We start from the raw sequence: 24,591 nt of genomic DNA, 5'->3' as shown, positions 1-24,591 counted from the left end.
CGTTTTTTATACGCGTGCACCAGCCCGATACATTTGCATGGAATTTTCAAGGGGATTTTACAGCTGTTCGATATACAGAATAATTCGTTATAAGTTGGCTTGATATATCCGCGTACGACTGTATCTCCGTCACCACATATATTGCATCGTATTGATCAACTGTACAAAATACGTATCAGATTTAGTCTAATTAACTTCCTTCAGCTCTTTCTGGCCTCGCACAGCCCTTGAATGGCATCGCCTCCCCAAAGAAATCCTAAAGAGTACTAATAAACGCAAGTTTCATGCAGCATCAACTAGCGTACGTTGTGTAATCTGAATTCGGTAATTACTTACTATGTTCCTTTTAAATTCTTTGTAAGGTCAGGTAATATGGTATAAATGTAAAGCTGCCTTTGTCGTGCGCACTGAAGTTTTTCCACGTATCACCAGCTAAAATTATATGATCAGAAAGTTACTGTTTAATAATTGCATTATTTGTTTAGTCTGCTCAACCCACTTCCTTCCGTAATGCCTTCGAGTGCTGAGGGCGCAAATAAATAAATTATTAAACTGTAAAAAATATTTCTTGGATGAAGGGTGGTCACCTCCGGAAATGTTTCATCATCATCATCAGACTATATTTATGTCCATGGCAGGACGAAGGCCTCGCCCAGCGATCTCCAATGACCTCGATCCAGCGATGTATAAAATATGTGCATTATTTAATTAGTTCAACACTACATAGCTAAACTCAGCTATTCTTCTGAAATAACTAGTCAGTTCTTCCTCTTAGCCACTTATTTTGTCTGTGCAAGAAAGTCTCTTGTCTTATTTGCGCAAATGACAACCTAATTAACGAGCTCTTGAAACTTATATCGCTTTGGTAAATAAGTTGCTATATGTTTTGGACTCACTCGCTAAAATAAAAAAAGTACATTGTTTTATAAATGCAGTGGATGAAATTGCTGCGAAAAGACAAAGCCGTGTAATACATTTGAGCTTTTCATTACATGCCTATAGCCAGGAAGTTTATGGAACCAAATGATTGTATATTATTGCATTCTAAAATTCCTACGGCCTTTCCCCTATGTGGAGAAGGCAGTTTAACTTTTCAATAATTCACAATTCGACTTTGTGATGTTTCGACCATATATTTGATAGAGAGAAATGTGCATGACCAATAGGAACATATGTTGGAGGCAAAAATTCTTATCAAATTTTGCAAAATAATCTGTGTTTACCAACTGAACAACATATTTCTACCATGGAACAGATAGGAACTTGAAATGAATTACATGCATCAAAGTTTGCAGTGCGAGTATTATAAAGTACAGTTTGAGTTTTATTTCTTTCAGTTTATGATATATGATAGTTGATGTGATGACTTCAATTTCCTGTTTTATGTTTAGGCTACGGACACTGCATAAACTATATTTTTTGTCATAATACGGAATACAGGTCGCAGAGTGCGGCTCATAAACACATCGGGATAATGAGGTGTAATTTGCGGATACATTTCTCGCTATCGCTAATACAGGAGCCCCTTTCTCGCAAATATGTCTTGGTTGAGAGCGCGTGTGCTGAAAGTGGACTGATTGTCCGCGCTTTCCGTGCAGCTACCGAAGTGACGGTGACAGCCTTTCGCTGTTTAAAGGTTTAAGCCTTTCGATGCCAAGCGCCTGAAATATACACAAACAACGCGCTTGTCCGGAACCAGAAAGGTCGCAAGCATCATGCGGAGGGATTACCCTTCTACGGGTTAGTCGCGTCCTTGAGCAAAAAGGAAAAAAACCGGGGAGTGACAAGTCATTTTTAACGATGGGCAGTCGCTCTTATCGTTGTCACAAATGACGACTTGAGCCAACGTACTGCGCTTTGTCGGGAAGCTGTTATGGTTCATTCGTTAGAAAGGGTATTTATTTTTTTCCGCAACGTAACTTACGTCATCGGGGCAGATTTTAAAACATAAACGTCATGTGTCAGACGGTGGTACCTTGGTGACAAGAACGCCCGCGAAAGATGGACTTGTACAGTCACTTTCTTTTGGAAGCGCTGATTACGTTGCAATTTAAACCACAATAGAACTTCGTACATGGTATTTTTCCTAACAGCTTAACAGACGGCTAATCAGTCCTCATATTTTTAAACTTATAACTCTTTAGCAGAGACACTCTCAGATTACTTCAATATATATACAATAAAGGGCTCTGTAATTTCCACCGTGACTTTACGTAGGTACGTTGGCGTACTTCATGGAATAATCCCGGTCAGCCTAGTCACATACACTGCATTACTAATCACATCTACCATGGCCTCAGATACATTCCAAGAAGCAATTGCCTACCTATTTTGATTACTTAAGACTCGGTAGGCATAAGGCAGGCCAAAATTCGAATAGGAATGCGTAGTATAGAATTAGTATGGAACCTACAGTGATATAGAACGTATGCATTGCACTCGAGTCTGTCCAGAATCGGACAGTAACATTCATTTACTCTGACTATTCATTTATCATCAGTGTTAATAAACAAAACGCATGCTGTGCCGATCTTTCCCCCCACCTCACCCCAAATTCAGGTGGACGCAGGCTACCACCCTGCGTCTGCTACAAACAAATACGTACCCTTCACCCGCCCACCTCCACCTTATTATTCTCTGATGTTTACAATACCCCCAACTGCCGGTGCTGTGGCACTCACCCGGCTACGCTTCCGCATATGCTGTGGGAGTGCCCAGCACAGTACACACACATTAACACCACGACCCCCTCGTCGACGTTGCGTGAGGCTCTGCGGAGCTCCGCCCTCGAAGACCAAACCTGGGCGACCCAGCACGCCCGTGAGGCGGCGGCGAGGCAAGCCCTCGACGTCCCCTCATGGGAGGCTTAGGCCTGGCCATCATAAAGTGCTGGTTCTACATTAAATGTTTATTCCTCCTCCTGAGCTTCTATCGCTAGGGTTGCGTCGTGAAGTCGCGTGAGCTTGAACAAGTTCTAAAATTCTACGCTCCAAAATTCCATCATCAAGAGCTCGGCGCTTGTCATTACGAATAAGCTAAAAAGCAACCTCGAATTCAGCACGTGTAGTCAGCGTCAAAAGCTTTCGTACCACGGAAGCTGAAAAAAATATGTGTATTTCTACGCCTTAGGCACGCATCGTGGTATTCGGATTTACAGCGTGTACTGGTCTAAAGTAAACAAAACAAAAGTTTTTCATAGTTTTACTGGCTGCGGGCGTAGCTGCGTTGAAAATAAACTTATTCGCAGAACCTCGGCCGCGTAAACTTTTGACGGCGACTGTGCGATTGAATACCTGCATTTTCTTTATTCTGCACACAATTTTTTTAATGAATGGCCTTCCAGCCAACGTCATGCAGTGCTCACACCTGCTTAATTTTCAGGACAGCCATCTCAGACATGACTTATTAAGAAGAACAACTGAACTATTATGTAGTACGTCATTATTATCACCAATGAGGTGTAATAAATATATAAACAAATAAAGGATAATAACATTGCCTATGAAATTTTACTTAAATCTCAGGACTACTGCAAAACTTCGCCTGTTCGTCTTGTGTACGTCCCTATGCTTTCTAGGAAACTGAAAGGGAGAAATTCAAGGGTGAAATTGACATCTCTTGTGGCACCATGGCAGAAAAGGGAAGGTGTGGCTTACTGGGCCCATATGAAAAGATCAGCTGCGATTGTGCTACTCACGCACAAGGAACGGCACTTTTGTATTTTATTTACAGGCAGTAAAGTAATAAATGGTGTCAGTGGATGCTGGCGTGATCATGACAATACCACCGTACCGATATGGGTCATAAACGATTCTGCCGTATGTAAGTGCCTTGAGGTGCCGATAGAAGATCGGAGCGGCCCCCAAGCTCCGGGAAGAAGAAGCGAACGAGTGCACGAGCATGGCGGCACGAGAGGCGAGCTCGCAGTGTTCGAACCAGGCGGGCAGCAGTTCCGACCTCCTGGGGTGAACGAGGCGAGAGGTACTGCCAGGCGAGACGTCCGTGGCAAGGTGCGGAGGATCGTGGAGCCGAGCGTGGATGAGGGCGTCCGAGGAACCAAGGCTTCTGCTGCCAGTGCTCGAGAAGCTGGCTGACCCGAGGGCCGCCGGTCCCTGAGCTGCCGCACCTGAGCTGTGCCGAGCAGCGTTCCAGTCTGGCACAGATGTTGCTGTGCTTGACGCGGTCTCACGTGCGACCGCCGCACGTGGATTGCGAGCGGTGTACGAGCTGGGCACCGAGGCCGTGCTGGACGTGCGACTGTTGCACGTCGGTCGCGAGAGGCGCGCACGAGCCGGACACCGAGGCCGTGCTGCTGGACAAGGCGTTCCCTGGCTGCTGCCGTTGCTGCTCCTGAGCGTGCCGAGCCCGAGAACCGTGCTGGACGGGACCTGAACGTGTCGCCGTCGCAGCCGGCTTGAGCACGGGTGAACCCGCAGTGCAGTGAGGACAGAAGCGCGAGCCTCGAAACACGGGACTGTCTCAGCCCGTTTATCCTCGTGTGCTGTGCGCGTGGACGTACTGTACGACTGCCGTTACGCAGCCTACATCAACTCTCTGTATATATAGTTTTAAGGTTCTTTTTTTATTTTTAAAAATGCTCCAAAAGGACTCTCTGTCTTTCTTCCGCATCACTGCGCAGTAGCGAAAGTGCCGAACAGTCCTAAACACTAAAATTTCTGGCCTCCATGACAGGGGACTAAGTTCGATTTCCATCCTTAAGAGCCGCACTTTGCTTGTGTGCAGTGGTCGAAAATGGGCTGGGAGAAGTTTATTCCTATAGGCAAGGAGCTTGGCTTGTCAGGCAAAGAACTAAGAGAGTGGATTGATGAGCAGCATAACCCAGAGCGAGATAAAGGTGCTGAGGACAGGGAAGCAGCGCGAGTCGCACATCACCAGGAGATCGCTCGACTGACGGCGGAACGAACTCTGCTGGAGACTAGATGTCGTCTTGCAGAGCACGCGGCAGGGACGGTCGAAACTGGTGGAGAACGCGGGGAAAACGGCAGTGAAGCATTCAGAAGTCCCCACAAGCTTATTCCTCCCTACAACGAGGGCCGCGACAAACTCTACGCGTACACACAGCGCTTCGAGCGGGTAGCCACCAGTCAGGGATGGCCAAGCGACAAGTCGGCGCTATCATTAAGCTTGTGCCTGGCAGGCGAAGCTTTGAGCGTGGTCGGACGCATGTCTGCGGAGAATGCCATAGACTATCAAAAGCTAAAACAAACTTTATTGCAAAGATTTCGGCATACCGAAGAAGGATACCGTCAAAAGTTTCGCGAGGTTAAGCCAGAGAATTCCGAGACAGAGCGGCAGTTTTCTGGTCGACTGCTCGGGTACTTCGATCATTGGCAACAGATGGCGAAAACAGAGAAAACTTATGAAGCATTAAGAGATAAGAGTGTATCAGAACAGTTTTTGCTACGTTGCGATGAGAGGCTCGCCATCTTCCTGAAAGAGCGAGGATGCCGTGACCTCGACAAGCTAGCCGAAGCCGCTGACCATTATTTGGAAGCGCAAGGCCTGTCAAACCTAGCCAGAGAAAAAGAAGCAAGAGAAGCTAGTAAAGCAGCCTTGCAAATCAAGAATTGCGAAACAGAGGCCGGAAAAGGAAATGTTCGGTGCTTTCTATGTCGCAAGCAGGGACACCGTGCTGCAGATTGTTGGACGCGGTTAAAAGGACCGAAGCTCTCGTCTTGCTGGAAATGCAGGAAGCATGGCTATAAAGCTGACGAGTGTCCAAACATAAAGAGCAGCAACAAGGAGGCGTCAAGTGCTGTTGCAGACTACGACTGGATGCCAGCTGCGCGGAATGACGAATACCAGGCTTCTACCACTAAGACAGAAGAGAAAGCAAGCCCATCTGCAAGAACAGATGTAAAATTGTCTTGGTCTTATGACACAACAGCTGCCGACGGCAAGTGGATATCTGGATGGACATCCTGTGAGGGCGCTGAGAGATTCCAGATGCAATACTGTGGTCGTCAGGCGTTCACGGGTGCCGGAAAAGAATTTCACCGGTAACATGCGTACTGTTTACCTTTTGGACGGTTCGTCTAAGCAGCTTCCAGAAGCGAAGGTCTACGTAGACTCACTATTCTTCCGAGGAACGACGCTTGCACTCTGCATGGAAAAGCCACTTTATGACGTTGTTCTTGGGAACATTAACTGGGTGCTCTACCACACTGGTTCTGACATGTCACGTGACCCGTCTGATGTTTCAAGACTGCATAAAGAGTCGGCACCAGCAGAGGAGCATGTTCGACGCCACAGCGTGTCCCAAGATAGAGCGACCTTGAGCGCAGCGACAACAAGGGGGACCAAGGTAACGAAGCTATCTGTTGCTGCATCGAACGCACTAGATGTGAGCCCAAAAGTTCTGGAAGCGTTGCAGCGAGACGACCTTACCTTGCAAAGTTGTTTCTCATCAATGGGGAAGGCAACGAAGAAACAATCAGCAATAACAGAATTTGTTTTGATCAAGGGCATACTTTACCGGCACTACAGATCGCTGACGAGGAAGGAAGTCGACCAGTTGGTTGTTCCCCAAAGCCTGCGCCAGTTCGTCCTTCAGATGGCGCACGAAGCAGTTTTGGCAGGCCACCAAGGTATTAAACGAACCACTGACACGATACTCGAAGAATTCTATTGACCATGCGTTCAGGCTGAGGTGACACGATTTGTGCGCTCATGTGACATCTGTCAGCCTACTGTTCCAAAGCACCTAGTCGGACGTGTCCCCCTAGGGAACATGCCGGTGTTTGACACGCCGTTCCAACGTGTGGCGATTGATATATCCGGGCCACTCTTACCGACATCGGCAAAAGGAAAGTGCTATATCCTAAGAATGGTGGATTGCGCAACGTGCTATCCTGACGCCGTTGCATTGCAAAGTATTGAAACAGAGAGGATAGCAGAGGCTTTGGTCGAAATGTTCTCGCGTGTGGGAATACCACGGGAAATCATGAGTGACCGAGGCCGATCCTTCACTTCAAGTTTAAAGCGAGAACTTAGCAGACTACTGTCCTTCCGACATTTGCCAACAACGCCATACCACCCTATGGCGAATGGCCTTGTTGAGCGTTTTAATGGCACGTTAAAGCAAATGATACGGCGCATGTGCCAGAAAAGTCCAAAGAATTGGTGGCACATATACTTGGCGCCATTACTATTTGCTTATAGAGAGGTGCCTCAGCCCAGTCTCGGCTTTTCTCCTTTCGACCTACTGTATGGTCGATATATTAGAGGACCAATGGCCATACTTGAAGCGTGCAGACACGAGCGTGCAACAGTGAACAACGTTTATTGGTAACGAGGCTTTTTATAGGCGCTGGAAGTGTGCGCAGAGAACGTGCGCAGTGGCAAGGAGGTGTGGTAGTGACGATGCATCAGCCTGCCGTGTGCAGTGGCAAGGAGGTGTGCCAGTGGCGATGCATCAGCCTTCTTCCCACTCAAGGCTGGTAACGATCTGGCGGGCGGCGGTTTCTGGTGGACCTGCGTAACATGTTCTCGCCAGGATCGGAATCCTTAATGGTATCGCAATTTTCGCCGCTGACGTCACTTGTAACTTCATTGTCCTCCGTATCTGGTCTGCTATCCGCGTCTGTCCCACCTGGGCTCTCGGGTTGTTCGCTTTCGATCACTGGTGCACCGGGTTCCCCAGCTTCGGTCTGCTGTGCGTCAACGCCTGGCTCTTGCTTGATTTCTGTTTCACAGGCGGCGAACCCAGAGTTAGTTTTCCTCGCTCTTAACTGGTCGTAGTGCCGACGATGAAGCTCGCCATCTCCTGATTCGATGGTTGCCATGCGGTGGCCTTCGGGGGCCTGCACGACGCTGGCCTTCCATCTGGCCCCAGTCCCGTAGTTCCTGTACCAAACAGAGTCTCCCACTTGGCGGATTGTTCCGAGGTGGTCGGTATCTGCGTGAGAATAAGGGCGGCATGACACGATGTTATCCAACTTGCATCTAGGCTCGAAACCAAGCAGCATGAAGGCTGGTGTTTTTCCACTGGGCAGAGGGGTGCGTCGATATTGAAGGAGAATTCGGTCCAATCGACCTTGCAGTGTGCCGCTAGCATTCTTGCGCAGTCCCAGCTTAACCGTTCGCACTGCCCTCTCAGCTAATCCGTTTGATTGAGGATGATAAGGCGCGGTGCAAAGGTGGCAAATTCCGTTCTCTTTCATGAACGACTGAAACTGCGCACTAGTGAACTGTGGTCCATTGTCAGAAACCACGGTTCGGGGCAGGCCAAACCTACTAAACATTGATTGTAATGCTTCGATAGTACGTGCCGCGTTGGCTATTCTCATGGGGCTCACCTCTATCCATTTCGTATGCGAGTCAACTGCGATGAGCAACATCTGTCCGTCAATCGGACCGGCATAGTCTATGTGCACCCTTGACCACTTTTCTCCAGTTTCCGGCCATGGCACAGGCTCCTTGGCCGGTGGCATGCTGCTACACTGTACACATGCAGGGCAAGTATTTACAACACGTTCAATGTCCCTGTCCAGCCCCGGATACCAACAGATTGACCGCGCCAGCTTCTTCATTGACGTCATTTCTTGCTGCGTGTAGTGCAGCATGCGTAATACGGCATTCCGCGCGGCGACCGGAATTATTGCTCGATAGCCCCAGTAGACAATGTCATTACTGCACACAAGTTCGTGTTTTTTGAAAAAGAATGGACGCAAGTCTGGATTTAACCCCGGTAATTTTCTAGGCCAGCCGTCGCGAATATAGCCAGCTACTTGTTTGAGGGTGCTGTCTGCTTTTGTCATCCGGGCCAAATCACTTGATGACATCAGCGTGGTCTCAAGTTGGTCAGCGAAAAGTACGCATTCACGGGCGCCGTCGTTGATGGACTCCACGGTACTGGCATCGTGCGGGCGGCGTGCCGGAAGGCGACTCAGGGCATCTGCTACCTGAAGAGTCTTTCCTGCCTTGTACTCGATCTTGTAGGTGTACCCGCTGAGCAGTAAAGACCAACGTTGAATTCGCGCAGCTGCCAGCGCAGGTACGGGCTTCTCTGGGCTGAAAAGTCGCAGCAGTGGCTTGTGGTCTATAATTAGCGTGAAAGTGTTACCCAGTAGGTATTCCCGAAATTTGGTGACGCCAAAGACTACTGCCAGCGCCTCGCGCTCAATTTGTGCGTAATTCCGCTCTGCGGCAGTTAGAGTGCGCGAGTGAAAGCCGACTGGCTTCGCCTCTCCGTTGACCCGGTGGTATAACACAGCGCCGATGCCGTAAGACGAAGCATCTGTTTCTAACACGAGGGGCTTTCCCGGATCATAGTGCGTGAGGAACTTGGTGTCTTTTATGAGGCGTTTCGTTGCTTCGAACGAGGCTTCTTGCCTTGCTCCCCACTGCCAACGAGCGTTTTTCTTTAACAATTCATAGAGCGGTGCAAGCACCGTTGCCAAGTTTCCAAGGAATCCTTTGTAGTAGGTGACAAAGCCGATGAATGACCGGAGCTCAGACACACACGTCGGCCTTGGCACACACGTCGCTTTAAGCAAAAGTCCATCTGCGCATATGCGGTGCCTAAGAAACTCTACATCTTTCTCTCGTATTTTGCATTTGCTTGGATGAAGTTTCACGCCGTAGTCACGAAACCTCTGGAAAACTTCGCGCAACTTATCGCAGTTATCTTGTTTCTCCGCCACTACAACGTAGTCCAAGTAAACTTGAACGCCTGGTATTCCTTGAAGAGTGGCTTCCATGCGTCTCTGGAAAATGGCTGGTGCGGACGCCACACCGAAAGGAAGCCGGTTGAAGCAGAATAGCCCCTTTTGCGTGTTAACCACTAGAAGCCTTCTTGTTTTATCATCTAGGGGCTGCTGACTGTAAGCGTCCTTTAGATCGAGCGTGCAGAACACTTCACCTCCGCTTAAGTTAGCAAATATGTCCTGAATTTTGGGCAGAGGATATTTTTCCGTGTGGCACGCAGTGTTGGCTGTGACCTTAAAGTCACCACAAAGTCGTATTGACCCATTTTCCTTTACCACCGGCACAAGGGGCGTTGCCAAGTCAGAGCAAGCAATTGGTGTCAAAATTCCCGTCTCAACGAGACGTTCTATTTCTCGGCTAACTGCTTCTCTCATTGTATAAGGCATGGCACGCGCCTTAAGAAAACGAGGTACGGCCCCTTCGCGCAAGCGCAACTCAACGGGTGGCCCTTTAATTACACCTAGCTCGTCAGAAAATAAATCTTGAAACTCGCCTAATAATTTCCGCACTAGTAACGCGTCCTTAGAAGAGGACGGCTTACCGGGGGTGGCCTTGATTCCGACGGCGAGCACCTGCTTTCCGTGCTGTTTGAAGGCCTTGATGACATCCCGTCCGCACAAATCGGGCCCAGAGCATCCCAGTACTACCAAGATAGCTTCCAGAGTGGTCCCGCCGTATGTTACTGAGACGTTCAGTTGGCCCTTCACAGGAAGTTGTCCGAGGAAACAGGTCAGTTGCAAGGCAGTCTTCTGAAGCAGAGGCCAGAGGTGACGGTACTTGGTGTAGGTGGGCCATGTGATGATCGTTACGGGAGAACCTGTGTCTACTTGCATTCGGAGAGCCACGCCATTCCATTCCATGGTGGAAAAAAGTGGTTGAACTATGTTCACGGACGCCGCTTGCAAGTTGAGCAGGAATTGTTCATAGTCGTCATTGTCTGACCATTGTCCTTCACAGTGGGCTACTCTGTGCTGCTGATACTGGCGCTGCTGGCACACCCGAGCTAGGTGCCCTTGCCTCTTACAATTGAAACATTTATCACGACGGAACTTGCATTTTCCCGCCGTATGACCGCTTGTGCCGCAGCATGTGCACGCCCCTTCGTGTCACCGGTCTTGCCTGTTCGCAGTTTCTCGCAGTGACGGAAATCTCCTTGGCTGGCATTTGCTCTTCATCATAAGCATAGCGTGCACGTTGCCTGTATCTTGGGCGCTCGCCATCTCGTCTACGTTTGCAGCCACCGTCTCTGCAGCGCGCGCTGCCTCTTCCTCCTCCCTCAGCGCGAGTTCCGTTTTTTCCAACAGTTTCCGACGCACATTCGCGTCGCGCAGCCCACAGACAATGCGGTGCCTTAGCATCCTGTCGAGGGCGTCGCCAAAATTACACCTGCTTGCAATCTTTCGTATCTCCACTATGAATTCGTTTGCCGACTCTCCTGGAAGCTGATTCCTTGTAAAGAACTTGTACGATTCTGCGATTTCGTTACATGTCGGAGCTAATCGCTCACCAAGGAAGTTCACGGCCTCGTCGTATTGCAGGTCCTGTATCTTCGCTGGCGCGCAGCGCGCAGCCAATAGATCCACTGTTCTCGTGCTCAAAGCTGTGATCAAAATCGCCCTGCGCTTCTTCCCGTCCGTGACGTCGTGAACCTCGAAGTATGCTTCCAAACGCAGCTTGTAAGCCTCCCAGTTGTCCGCCTCCTCATCAAAAGCTGGTGGTCCCCCGTGCGCAGCCACGGTCGCAGAGCGACGATCCTCGTCGCCACTGAAGCGTGCAGACACGAGCGTACAACAGTGAACAACGTTTATTGGTAACGAGGCTTTTTATAGGCGCTAGAAGTGTGCGCGGAGAACTTGCTCAGTGGCAAGGAGGTGTGGTAGTGACGATGCATCAATACTGAAGGAATTATGGATAGGAGAAACTCTTGATGGAGAAACAAGGACCACCTATGCTTATGCTATGGAGCTTAGCGAACGTTTACAGGATACGTGCAGAATTGCTCACGAGGAGCTGGAGAAAGCCAAGCTGACACAAAAGAAGTACTATGATCACAAGGCGAGGCCATGTCAGCTCTGCGCCGGAGACAAGGTGTTGTTACTGTTACCTTCGGATAACAACAAACTAATTTTAACCTGGAAAGGCCCCTTCACCGTATTGGAAAAACGTAGTGAAGTCGACTATGTTGTTGATCTGGGCACCCGCACCAGTTTGTTCCTTATCAACCTCCTGAAGAAGTATGAGGATACACCACCTTCGACGGAGAGTATGGGACGGGCGGCTCTCACGTTGAAGACGAAACAACCGCCCGAAGAACCGGAACTCTCATTTATACAGCGCGAGACCTACCGTGACGTCAAAGCCGCCAACACCTTGAGTCTTGAAGCGAGAAGTACGTGGACCGAGAGGACCTTGCTTTCGTGTGAACCATCCAGACATTCCACGTCTACCGCATCGATAAACAATTTGTACGTTGAGCGATCACCACCCGCTCGCGTACATTAACTGAGCCAAGTGCACGAAGAGCAGGATACTCCGCTGGAGTCCGATACTCATGGAGTACGGCTTCACGGTGGAACATACCAAGTGCAGCGAAAATGTAGGCGCGGACTAATAATCCGAGTGCATGCATGCAGCGTAAAGTGCGCCTACTGCATTTGCTGCCATTGATTTTCATGAGCTACATATGTGCGTGTAGAAAAACTGTTACATTTGAACACTTTGTGCCTTACGGACTGCGAACTTTACCCATGCACGTGCTTTGAAAAGTTGTTTAGGTGAAACAACTTTCTAAACTGGGGGGTAAAATGTCATATGTAAGTGCCTCGAGGTGCCGATAGAAGATCGGAGCGGCCACCCAAGCTCCGGGAAGAAAAAGCGAACGGGTGCACGAGCACGGCGGCACGAGAGGCGAGCTCGCAGTGTTCGAACCAGGCGGGCAGCAGTTCCGACCTCCTGGGTTGAACGAGGTGAGAAGTACTGCCAGGCGAGACGTCCGTGGCAAGGTGGGGAGGATCGTGGAGCCGAGCGTGGACGAGGCCGTCCGAGGAACCAGGGCTCCTGCTGCCAATGCTCGAGACGCTGGCTGACCCGAGGGCCGCCGGCCCGTGAGCTGCCGCACCTGGAGCTGTGCCGAGCAGCGTTCCAGTCTGGCACAGATGTTGCTGTGCTAGACGCGGTCTCACGTGCGACCGCCGCACGTGGATTGCGAGTGGTGTCCGAGCTTGGCACCGAGGCCGTGCTGCACGTGCGACTGTTGCACGTCGGTCGCGAGAGGCGCGCACGAGCCGGACACCGAGGCCGTGCTGCTGGACAAGGCGTTCCCTGGCTGCTGCCGTTGCTGCTCCTGAGCGTGCCGAGCCCGAGAACCGTGCTGGACGGGGCCTGAACGTGTCGCCGTCGCAGTCGGCTCGAGCACGGGTGAACCCGCAGTGCCGTGAGGACAGAAGTGTGAGCCTCGAAACACGGGACTGTCTCAGCCCGTTTATCCTCGTGTGCTGCGCGCGTGGACGTACTGACTGCCGTTACGCAGCCTATATCAACTCTCTGTATATATAGTTTTAAGGTTCTTTTTTGATTTTTATAAATGCTCCAAAAGGACTCTCTGTCTTTCTTCCGCATCATTGCGCACTAGCGAAAGTTTCGAACAGTCCTAAACACTACAGATTCTAATAAGGGAACATTTCTGGAAACCCTCACGGTCCTTTCTCGTGTTTCTTCAATTGTTCAAACACGTTAAATTTAGGGCAGGAGAATATTCTCACAGAATTACTGAAGAATTGTACCAGTAATTATATCATGGTGCTGCGATGTGAATCAGCAATAGAGTTAGTTAAGAACAGAACAGCAGAATGTCATAGCAACATTGATGATTGTAGCCGAAAACAATGTCTTCTTGCAACACTTTGTGGGCATAACTCAAAAGGGTGTGGTATGTGATTAGAATCGTTCTCTATTTTACACGATAAACTACATTAACACGTCCCGGTGTCTTTTGGCATAATTTCCAATACTCCTCGTCGTGGTAAAAGGATATGAAGACCTTTAGTATTTCTGGAATTTCATGAAGGTATATGGGAATGGTTCAAATGATAAGACATGTGAGCTGCATATTGAGGATAGAATGTTTATGTTTCGAGGTATCGGTTTGTACTAAGCAAAAAAACTTGTGCAATAATTCGGACAGCCTTCATTTCCACCGAAGATCCGGTACGCAAAAATTCAGCTCTGATATAATGCAAATACGCTCAGTCAAATAGCATCTGTATTCCTTTGTAAGAATACTCTGTCTGGGGCTGCAGCCAAGTTTTCTACTTCTGTGCCGTTTAATTGCACACACGGGACGCTATTTATTTTTGTGGTACATTTCAAGCTCAACAAAAGTCGCACAAACACGCCTTTCCATGAGATAGCTGAAGAGGCCAAAAATATTTCTTATTATTGTCTTCATAAATGTCTGCCTTAAGAAAGAAATGAACTTTCAAAATATGTAACCTGGGTTTATTGTCTAACATACATTACAACTAAAGTGCAAAAGAAGTTTCGAAGCATGTTCGCATGTTCACGAGACCAGCCAGCTAAAAAAAAATTTTTAGGAAGACGTTGGTACAGTAGAAAGAAACGAAACAAGAACCGTAACTAAATGACCTGCATTTTGGAATATGCCATCTGGCGGGAAACCGCAAAACTAAGCAGCGACAAAGTGATAAAAAGAATTAGCAGCGCCGCTGGCTTCGAACCTGCGAACTCGCAATCATGGTATCAGTGATCCTAATCTGTGGTCGCGCAGAACGCTCGGCTATCGGTTCGACGTGCTGCTGGAGGCAAGAACTAGGTTTATATACGTACCACAATAAATTCTGCAACCTTGTTATGAAAACTGCAATTTTGGAACGGCTTTTTTTACCATTTCAAGAGCTGTTGCTGCAACTAGTTGAAAGCTGAGTCATTGAAGTTGATAAATCCCCGAGAATACGTCGATCGATGCAATAGGCTCATGGCAAATTGCTTTTTACTGGCCAAAAAAGCCTCCAAAATTTGGCCTTTTACATAGACTCCCATACATCGAACTTTGCCCGCAATTTGGAACGGGTTTTCTGTCCTAAGTAATGGTACCGCTTGCATGAGATGTCGGGCTAAGCTCCTAGAGCCTATTTCCACGGTAATATTTTGAAAGATGGCTTCTATGATTAGTTATTTGCATGGAGGAAGGAAACCCCAGGAGGGGCCCTGGCCAGTACGAACGTATTGGAGAAGGTGTGGCGGAGGTCACGTGCTGTTTTTCGCAAAGGAGCACTGGGACGGGTACCCCAAATGTCAACGTTGCCATGGCAACCGCGCTCCTGAAGCTTTCGCTGCTGCTCTCGGTCTCTTAAAAGTGAGATAATATTTCTCCGCCGGTGTATTTCCCGCAGCACCTTTTGTTCGCGAGAAAAGCGGACTTTGGAGTGTGGTGTGTAAGCTTGAAAGTTGTGTTTTGGGTCTGTGAGTGTGAGTGTCGGCCAGCAACAGATACACTCAAGCAATCACGGCGCGGGTCTTCGTCGTCTTTTTCAACAAGCCACTGAAAAACACAGGAGTGCCTCTGCTTCACTAAAACTGCTACAGAAACTGCTTTTGACGCGCGTCAGGAGCACACACTTCCGGCGGGTCGTAACAATGCAAGTTCAAAGTTCGCGCCCATCTGCTCCGGCGAGCTGCAGAACCCCTGATTGGAGGCGCAAAGAGAGGTGGCACACCAACATGGTTGCACTTCCGGCTTCAAGAACGTCACGTCAGGGCATCTCCTGTTTTGTTTCCTTCCTCCATGGTTATTTGGGAACAACGACGCTTTCCCATAGAAAACGCGCATGTTTTCAGAGGCGGCCGCTAGCGGCGCTGTTCGGCGACGTCCCTATAAGTAATCTGAAAATAAAGGGGAAGCGGAATGCAGCAATAATGAAACACAGAGCAATGTGGGGCCAAAATTAGTATGAGGTGGTGCGTGGAATCTGGAAAGGAGTAATGGTGCCAGCGCTAACATTCGCAAATGCCATTATATGCTTAAAATCGGATATCTTGTCGGGTTTGGCAGTTAATCAAAGATCAGTAGGCCGGTTGGCTTTGGGAGCCCACGGTAATACCAGAAATCAGGCAGTGCAGGGTGACATTGGTTGGGCCTCTTTTGGAGTCAGAGAAGCACCGAGCAAAATTAGTTTTGAAGAAAGGCTCAGGAACATGGATGAAAATAAATGGGTGGCTAAAGTGCACACGTATCTCTACATGAAAAGCTTGGACACAGAATGGAGGAAGAGGTCAAGGAAGTTGGCAACCATGTACAGGATAATCGAAACTGCAAATAGATAACCAAGAGTCACCAGAAAGGAAGTGAGAGAAATAGAGACCGTGAATGAGATGCGAAGAACGGAAACAAAAAGGACAATGCAGATTTACAAGAATGAGAAGAAAGAAATTATAAGGGAAAATCTGTACGCGAGAACCGTAGGTAACGTGCAACTCTCAAAAGCGCTTGGGTTTAAAGTTGAAGGAAACATCAACAGATCAGCCGTAGAGATCAGCAAGAGACGATTAGAGTACTGGTGAAAAAAAAATCTGGGAAAAGATGGATACGACGACCTGATCTCTTAAAATCATAGGCAGCGGTACAAGCTAAATTTTTGAAAAAGAAAAATAATAATGAGAGGTATACAAAAATGCTAGATAAAGAACATGTATATCTGATTAAATCAAGCAGGCTAAGTTACTATTTGTCGCCGCCCCGTTTCAAAGGGGATGCCAATAAAGCGTCATCATCATGATCACCAGATTCCTGGTAATGATTATTAACCGAGGGTCCCGTTGCAGTCTTTGACTTTGGGACCCTCGTCTGTATATTATCTGTAACCTATTCACTGTATTTATAGAATAACAAACTGAAACTGAACCAATTATAACAGTTCTTACATTAAGGCAGGCGTTATTAATTATGTTATAATAAGTAATCATATGTTATAATAAGGGATGCTTTATAAGTGATCACTTGCTTGTTTACATTTCACTCTCTCAAATTAACACTTTAAAAAAGCAGAACCACTCTTACGTGTACCATGAGATAAACCCTGTCACGCTGTTAAAATTCCGGGACTGCTTGTCTGACGTAGACGGGTACGATGTTTTAAAAGAAAACGACCCAGATGCAGCCTATGAAAATTTTTTACGCAAATTCACGCGAATGTATTTATGTTTCTCTTACAAAACATCTGGCAGGTCTACAAAGTGTAGGAAACCGTGGATGAATCATGAACTGCTAAGCCAAATACGAAAACGGAACAACTTTACAAATCATTTGTTCATGTAAGGTCTACCGAAGAAGCACTGAAAACTTATAAAGCATTCAGAAACCGCGTCAACAAAAATATTCGCTTAGCCAAAAAGGAATACTACACCGATCTGTAGCTCTTCTCAAGGGAGTTCTGAACAGCTATGGAAACAATTAAGATAGGTAAGTGGTCATGTTTCTGAACCGCTTACGAAACTAGTAAAGGACGGAATGGAGTTAGAAGGCTCGGAGCTTTCTAACGCATTTAATAGTTTTTTTGTCTCTTTCACCCCTTTGTGCACGAATAATTATATCCCAACATTAAAATATCATAATGAGCACACCATTTTCCTAGATCCGGTCAGTGAAAGCGAGGTAGTTTCGTCTTGTATTAAGGTGGAGGTATCACTGTCGCCATCTTGCGTGTAGTTCAGATTCTCCCACCAGGCGACGCCACTCAGTCATGTTTGGAAGAAACGCGGTTTAAGTCAGCACGCGAAGCGAATGGTTCAGATTTTATCTGTAGGATGTGTGTGCTAGGGTCGCGGCTAGACCGCCTAGAGCAAGACAAAGATAAGTTAGCTACGCGGGTTGGAAAGCTAGAAAAGGAACTTAAAATCGAGCAGAAGCAGAGGAAGGAGGCAGAAGAAAAGCTAGCTAACGCAGAAATCCAGCTGAGCTCCACCATTCTGCAAAGCAATGATGAACGCATCGAGGCGAGCACCGCGAACGGAGCTGGCTCCGATGCGAGTGCAGAGACAGCCGAACCCGCCCCGCCGGGAAGCAGTGGCGGAAACGTCAGTGATAGTCACGAAGGGGATACCACTGACGCGGCCGGGGAAGAAAACAAAGCCAAGGGCAAGGATAAGAAAGGAGGGGAGGGCATTGTGACTTCGGGGGCAGCTTTCGGCGGTGAAGGGGAAGGAAAGCGTCGAGTTGTCTTTGTTGGAGATTCCAACATGCGTAAAGTAGAACCGGCGATAGCAGAGAGGGTAGGGGCAGACGAACGAGTCCAGGTTAGTGCGCTTCCCGGAAAGCCGATTAGAGAGGTGATAGCGAAGGCCAAGGAACGCATGTGGGACACAATGGAGGAGAGACACCTAGTGGTGATAATGGGCGGAGTGATTGACGTACTGAACGGACGAGGAGCAGGAATCACAAAGCAAATAGCCAAAGGGGTCACCGACCTGCGGAATGTTTCAAAAGAAGTACAAATCGCGGTGTGCACGGTGCCAGAGGTTGAAAGGCAGGGTTATAAAATTGAAAGGGCAGTTCTTGCAGTAAACAGGGAAATTTGAACTCTAGCTAAAGCAATGAATTTTACGGTCATTGACATCAACCGAGAAGTGCACCGAGCAGGCCGCGAAGGCGCTTTTGTGCGTGACGGGATACATTTTAGTGAAAGTGTAGCAACACCGGTCGGAAGTCGATTCGCGGCACGAGCTGTAGCTTTTTTAGGCGGGCCCCAGGCAATCAGGAAGCAGGATTGAGTACTGAACATAGCGAAACACCAGTAAAGGGCAGAATTAGGCGACCAGGAGTCAGGAAAAGACGCAGAAAGGATAAGAATAGAGAAGGTAAAATTTGCTACATTAACATGCAGGGTGGTCGTAAGCAGGAAAAATGGCTGGAAATTCAAACGCAACTGAATGATGAAGCGATTAGCGTGTACGCCTTGACCGAAACGCATCTACGAGATTTGGAGCAGCCGCCTGTTATTGACAACTTTGTATGGGAAGGGTGCAACAGAATGACCGGGTCAAGGAAAGGCGGAGGCGTACTAATTAGGCGAGGTCTGAAGTGGCGAAGGGTAAACGAGACATGTAAAGAGCATTTATGGATTAGTGGTACATGGCAAGGTAAAAAGACGTGGCTGGGAGTAGCTTACCTATGGACAGGTAGTGATAGCAGGGACAAAAATAAGGAATTGGTCGATTGCATTAGAAGCGATATTATTCAGTTCAGTAACTCGGGCCAGGTGATATTAGTGGGAGATATGAACGCGCACATGGACGATTTATACGGATATACTGATTACAACGGCTCTCTAGTGCTGGATTTGTGTGAGGAACAGAACCTTATAGTAGTTAACAGGGAGAATAAGTGTCATGGACAGGTAACGTGGCAATGCGGAAACAGGCAGTCATGTATTGACTACGCCTTAGTCTCAGAAATGGTCTACGAACAACTGGACCAAATGATAATAGACGAAAATGGAAAAAATAGCCTGGCAAGCGATCATAGACGTTTAGCATTAAAGTTTGGGAGAGATACCCGCGCAGAACATGAACCAATAGCCTCAGAGTCTTTAAAAATGAATGACGAGCAAATAACAGAGATCGCAAACAACATAGAGAAGAAAATTGAGGCTTTTCCTACAGCAGTCTGGGAATATAAGGAACTGGTGGAGGTTATGCAGCATGAAATAAGGCGGACACGGCAATACAATCGTTGGATTGGAAAGAGGAAACCACGTAAGTGGTGGAACAAGGAAATTAAACAAGCTATAGAAGAGCGTAAAAAGGCATCTAGGGCTCATCGAGAAGCCAAAAAGTTGGGATTACAAGAAGAAGAGGTGCTCCTTAGATGGAATACATACAGAGAAAAGAAAAGGGTTGCGAGTGAGCTCGTGCAAGAGAAAATTAAATGCGCAAGTGAACGTTGGGTGCATAACATTCACAAAAGAGACAAAGGCGCCCCAAAAAGATTCTGGAACCATATAAAAGCACTCGGAGCTCCAACTAGAAACTCGCAAACGGCTATAAGGGATGAAGACGGTAACATCTATGAAGGCGATGATGCGCTGCGGTACATCACAGACGTTATCAGGCATAACTTCAGTACGAGAAAAAGCGTAGTTCAGACAACAGATCCAGCAACAACAGAGAGGCTTGAGAGATCAAAATTCAGCATAGAAAGCTTTTATTGGAAAAAGGCAACAGAAAATGTCCCTAACAACACGGCAGCAGGACCCGACGAAATCCCAATACAGCTAATCAAAAACCTCGGTCCAAAAAGCAAGGCACTGCTGACTAATGCCATAGAGCAAGTGATTAGAACAAAGAATATTCCCGTTGGATGGCGTGAAAGCAAGATGAATCTCATCTACAAAGGCAAAGGAGATAAGGATAAGACGAGCTCGTACAGGCCAGTTACAGTAACGTCGGTGATATATAGAATGGCAATGCAAGCCATAAAATTAGAACTGTCGAAGTGGGTGGAGGAAAACGGTGTATTGGGGGAACTACAGAATGGGTTCAGGCCAGGCAGACGCTTAGAAGACAATATTGTTACGGGGGTGTGTAGAAGGCGTTTATTGCAGAGAGCCGTAGGGCAAGTGGGTGCCGATACTACACGTCGTCCTTCTCTTCCTCGCCGCTCTCCTAATGTTGTTGCTGCTGATGCTGCCGCTCCACTACCTTTGACGCACTGTAACATGGCTCCTCTCGCAGACGAAGCCCTCCGGGCGAGTAGTCAGTGGGGCTTTCGTTGAATAAACGGCTTCAGGCGGGCTACATGCGTGATGTCGGTCCTGGATGACCGTCTCCCACTGGAAGTGAGGCGCGCAATTCTATAATTCACCTCGCTGAGACGTTCAAGCACAATAAACGGGCCACCATAGTCAGCGAGCAGTTTTTGACATAGACCGCGTTTACGCACGGGAGTCCATAGCCACACTAGGTCACCCGGTTCGTAAGTGACTTGCCGATGTCGACTATCGTATCGGGATTTGTACTGCTTTTGCGAAGCTAGAGTACGTAATCGAGCGATGCGCCGAGCCTCCTCTGCTCGGCAGAGAGTTTCCGCGATACAAGCGTCGTCGTGACTGCCAAAAGGGAAGATCGTGTCCAAAGTGTACCTCGGCGGACGAGCGTAGAGCAGGAAAAACGGACTGTATCCAGTGGTCTCATGTTGCGCGGTGTTGTATGCGTATGTGACGAACGGCAATACTTCGTCCCAGTTCTTGGGGTCCGAGCTTACGTACATGGAAATCATGTTCACAAGTGTTCTGTTCGTGCGTTCTGTCAGCCCATTAGTTTGCGGGTGGTAAGGCGTTGAGTGTCGCAGGTTGGAGGCGCACAAACGTAGAAGTTCTTCAACAACATCAGCTGTGAACTGACGGCCACGGTCGCTAATGATCACTCGAGGGGGACCATGCCGAAGTATAATGCAATGTAGCATAAACTGGGAAACCTCGCCTGCAGTTGCAGAGGGTAGTGCTGCCGTCTCGCAGAACCGAGTCAGGTAGTCGGCACATACTATGATCCAGCGGTTGCCTGTGGAAGAACGTGGGAACGGTCCTATGAGATCGATGCCGACTTGCTCAAAGGGGGAACTGGGTGGCACCACAGGCTGTAAGAAACCGGCTGGAGCTGCAGTAGGTCTCTTGTGACTTCGACACTCGGCGCAAGTGGCTACGTATGTCTCCGTGGTCTTGCGCATTTGAGGCCAGTAAAACCTTTCTTTGGCTCGATGGAGTGTCCGCGTGGAGCCTAAATGACCTGAAGTTGGATCATCGTGCACGACGCGCAAAACAGAAGAGCGGAGGGCTTCTGGCACCACCAGAAGAAACGGTGCACCTATCGCGGAAAAATTCTTCTTATACAACAGTCCATCCCGAACACAAAAACTACATGATGTCGACTCTTTCGCTGCAGAGAAAAGTGGCTCTAAACTCGGGTCATCACGTTGCTCTCTTGCGAAGGCTGTGGCATCTGGGAAATCACGGTGTACGGATGCGATGAGGTGGTCGAAACTTTCGGCGTCGCATTCCGTTGTACTAAGAGGCATCCGGGAAAGGCAATCGGCATCAGCATGTCGTCGGCCGCTCTTGTAGGATACAGTGAAGCTGTACTCTTGCAGACGCAGGGCCCATCGTGCAAGGCGTCCAGATGGATCGCGAAGATTCACGAGCCAGCACAAAGAATGATGGTCTGTGACGATCGTACAGTGACGCCCATACAGGTACGACCGAAATCGCTGCACCGCAAAAATGACAGCAAGACATTCCTGCTCAGTCACCGTGTAGTTACGCTCGGGTTTGCTTAATGACCGACTTGCGTAGGCGATGACGTGCTCTTTGTCATCCACGCGCTGAATCAGAACAGCACCAAGACCTACACCACTCGCATCTGTGTGGACTTCTGTTGACGCGGAAGAATTGAAGTGTCGGAGGATTGGTCGCGACGTCAGCAGAAACTTCAGCTGTCGAAAGGAAGCAGAACAATCAGGCGTCCACTCGAAAGCGGCGTTCTTGTGCAGGAGGCTGGTCAAGGGATAAGCGACGTCAGCAAATCGAGGAATGAACCGTCGAAAATAGGAGCAGAGTCCTAAAAAGCTGCGAAGTTGTTTGACGGACTGAGGTGGTTCAAATGCTTCAACAGCCTCTGTCTTCGCAGGGTCAGGCCTGACGCCGTCTTTGTCCACAAGATGTCCCAACACCAAGGCTTGGCGCTCACCAAAATGACACTTTTTAGAGTTGAGCACAAGACAAGCCTTCTGTATGCAGCTGAGTACAATACCAAGACGCGTGTTGTGCTCGTGAAATGTGCGTCCAAAAATAATAACATCGTCGAGGTAGCACATGCATATTTCCCACTTTAGACCTCGCAGAATAGTATCCATGAATCGTTCGAAGGTGGCGGGTGCGTTGCACAAGCCGAACGGCATGACATTGAATTCAAAAAGTCCATCGGGTGTTACGAACGCTGTTTTTTCCTTATCCTCGGCATGCATCGGGATTTGCCAGTAGCCGGATCTCAAGTCTACAGAAGAAAAGTAAGAAGCCGAATAAAGGCAGTCTAAGGCATCATCTATACGCGGAAGTGGGTAGACATCTTTCTTGGTAACATTGTTTAGCCGCCGATAATCAACACAGAATCGCCAACTGCCATCTTTCTTTTTAACGAGGATGACAGGTGCAGCCCAGGGACTCGCGGACTCCTGAATTATCCCTCTGTTCAGCATTTCCTGAACTTGCTCGCCAATTATCTTGCGCTCAGTCGGGGATACTCTGTACGGCTTCTGTCGTATAGGGTGCGCTGATCCGGTATTTATACGATGGCGTACTCGAGATGTCGGAATTTGGGACGTCGTGTCAGTCTGCGAAAAGTCAAACACTTGCGAGTGCTTGGATAGAACATCCAGTAACGTGTAGCGCTCACTCGTGCTGAGCGACTTGCTCACCATCTGAAGTAGTTTCGAGTCCGATGGGCAGGGATCGAGGGACTCGTCTGCAGCTCCGAGTACAGCCAGTAACGCCGGTGTCTCTTCTTTGAAGAGAGCGAGCTTCATGCCAGAAGGGAGAAGTATGGGCTGGGCCGCATAGTTCATTGCCCATAATCCAGAGTGTCCTTCAACTACCGATACTAAATAATGCGGAACCAAAACGTTCTTTTTTACACAGGCCGAATGAAGCGGCTCCGTCGCGGCATCAAATGTGGCGGGGTTGGCACCAAAGCAAATGACCGGAACGCATACAGCGCATAGTGGGGGAATGACGATGTCCTCCGAAACACAAAAGGCACCTTCTTCACGTGGCGAGTTCTCCATGAGTCCTGTTATAACCTCGCGTTGTACCGAAAGCTCCCCACTTCGACAGTCAACGGTTGCACCACACTCCTTCAAGGAATCGATGCCTAAAATAACATCATGCGTGGATCGAGGAATAACGGCGAATTCAGTGGTAAATACTGACACGTATAGATGTTTATCTTTCACCGGTGGCCGCTTTCCACCGGCTAACAAATGTTAAACGTTATCGCTCGGCGCAGGACGCGCCTGTATCGGAAGTTTCTAGAACGTTATCGATGCTTCTTTCCATTGCCTGTTTTCACCGACGCTTATGTTATCTGATTGCATGACTGACGCGAATTGTCTAGAACTTTCTGGAAGACACGCGGGCATCAGGGACTAATCTAGAACCTTCGATGACTCAGGTATAAAAGCCGACGCGTTTCGCCGCTGGTCAGATTTTCGACGATCGCCGACTGTGTTCGCCGCTATTGTTGTGCTTTGAGTGTACCTTGCTTTTGTGGGCACAGGTTCGCCCAATAAACAACCAGTTTCGTTGTACACAGTTTTACGACTGTTTTCTTCAGCGTCACTACTACGTGACATCTGGTGGAGGTGCTTTTGTGTCCATGCAGCGGACGCCCCCGCAAAGCCGCGACCCAAGCCCGAAACCGGAGGACGAGACCAACGTCGCCAAGGACCAGCGAGCTAGCCGTAGGCAGCAAGGCCTTTTGCCAGAATACGGACTTCTTCCCGAGAAGACCACAGCGATCAAGGCCAAGTCAACGACCTCAATGGCAGCCCCAGCGTCCCCCATCCTGCTGCAGCAACCTCGGGAGCCACCGACCTTCCGTGGATCATCAGCTGAAGACCCTGAAACATGGCTGGAGACGTACGAGAGGACCGCGACATTCAACAAATGGAGCGACGATGACAAGCTGCGCCATGTCTACTTTTCGTTGGATGACGCTGCTCGGACATGGTTTGAAAACAGGGAGACCACCCTGGTGACTTGGGACCTATTTCGCGAGAACTTCGTCAGGACCTTCACGAGT

This window comes from Dermacentor silvarum, chromosome 10 (genome assembly GCF_013339745.2).
Source record: "Dermacentor silvarum isolate Dsil-2018 chromosome 10, BIME_Dsil_1.4, whole genome shotgun sequence".
NCBI lineage: Eukaryota > Metazoa > Arthropoda > Arachnida > Ixodida > Ixodidae > Dermacentor > Dermacentor silvarum.
This window is presented reverse-complemented; position numbering follows the sequence as displayed.